Raw genomic sequence first — 1,819 nt, forward strand, 5'->3', positions numbered from 1 at the left:
CTCTCTCTCTCTCTCTCTCTCTCTCTCTCTCTCTCTCTCTCTCTCTCGCTTCTCAACGTTTTCCAGGTCTTGGTTTTCCAAAAGTCTTGCTTTTCCTTCCTTATGTTTATTTTTTTACTGACCATTGCTCCACAACCAATCTCTATTCATACATATTAACGATTTTCCTTCTTCTTCTCCTCCTCATCTTCCTCCTCATTTCTCTGTTCCTGCTCCTCCTCCTCCTAATTCTTTCACTAATCTCAGCATATTTCTTCTTCAGCATTATTCCTTGACTTTCTTTGACGAAGCTTTTTACCCGACACGTTAGTTTTCTCTTTCTCCCATCGCATAAAATATGTTCCACTATTTGAACAGTGTATAGATGCTAACGGGGTTAAATGACATTTTGCGTAGATGTTGGCCCTATTAACAGAATTAGTAGACGCTGAATGAATGAGTTCACTGTAGAATTTCATGACAACAGACGGAATAAATAGACTCTGTGGAAATGAATAAGTCAAAAATAATATTAAATAAATCAACAAATAAGTGTGAAATAATTGCCAAAACCTCATATTACAATATTACAATGTCTATGAGTATACATACAAACATACATATGTATATGTATATACCTGCATATCATACACAGACACATACACACGCACACACACACACACACACACATACACACACACACGCACACACATACACACACACACACACATACAAACACACACACATACAAACACACACACATATATGTGCACATGGGCCCAGTTCATGCGAAGTAAGGCATGATAAGTTATACCGGATGTGAAGAACGAGCCAGTTTTGAAGAATTCGCCGAAACGAATTAGGGTTTGCCGCAAAGGGATTTTAAATGATGCTGATGATGATCTTGAATTTCTTCTTCTTCTTCTTCTTCTTGCTGTTCCTGTTGCGTTTACCCTTGTTGTAGTTATTGTTGGTCGTGCTGGTGGTAGTCGAGGGGAATAGTCTTTGTGATAGTGGGTCTGGTGTTGGTGGTGTCTGCTAAATGTGTTGTTTGAGCGATTAATAGGAAATTATGTAGCAAGTAAAATGGGGAGTGAAGTGAGATGTATATATAAGTGTGTATATATAAATGTATATATATATATATATATATGCATGTATATGTGCGTATTCGTCTGTGAATGTGATTCAAAAGGATAGGAAAAACAAAAGTAGATTGAGTAGAGATTACACGTACACACATGCATACATACACATGCGCAAACTTCCACTCAAACACACATACACATGCACACGCACATACATACAGTCACACACAGACACACACACTAATGCCTCGATTAGCGAAACTATTTCCATATCAGAAATTTGCCATCAGAGGAAGTTAAAACAGAGAAGGGGAAGGTTGCGGTGTATGCAAATCAATCCTTTTAATTATTGAAAGAAATATACGCTTGTTTAATATACCGTGAGCCTGCAATGTCACTACATATGTACAAAGGTCATAAAAGCAAACTTATATGGAATTCAGTAATAAAATATAGTTTATGCAACAAGTCAAAATACGAAACAATGAAATGCAATGTTTAAAATGTTGACAAAGTTCTGTGCTGCATCTCATGCACAGAACTTTGTCAGCACAGAACTTTGTCAGCACAGAACTTTGTCAGCACAGAACTTTGTCAGCACAGAACTTTGTCAGTGAACAGGTCGCGGTCTCAAAGCGACGAAAATATTTTGACAAATTAAATTTAAATTTTGAAGTGAATCTAACGGTTTTTGTGTGTTATTTTAAATGGCTTATAAACACCTTCCACGCTGCAATTGTTATATATATATA

This window comes from Octopus bimaculoides, chromosome 20, assembly GCF_001194135.2.
Source record: "Octopus bimaculoides isolate UCB-OBI-ISO-001 chromosome 20, ASM119413v2, whole genome shotgun sequence".
In the NCBI taxonomy this organism is placed as follows: domain Eukaryota; kingdom Metazoa; phylum Mollusca; class Cephalopoda; order Octopoda; family Octopodidae; genus Octopus; species Octopus bimaculoides.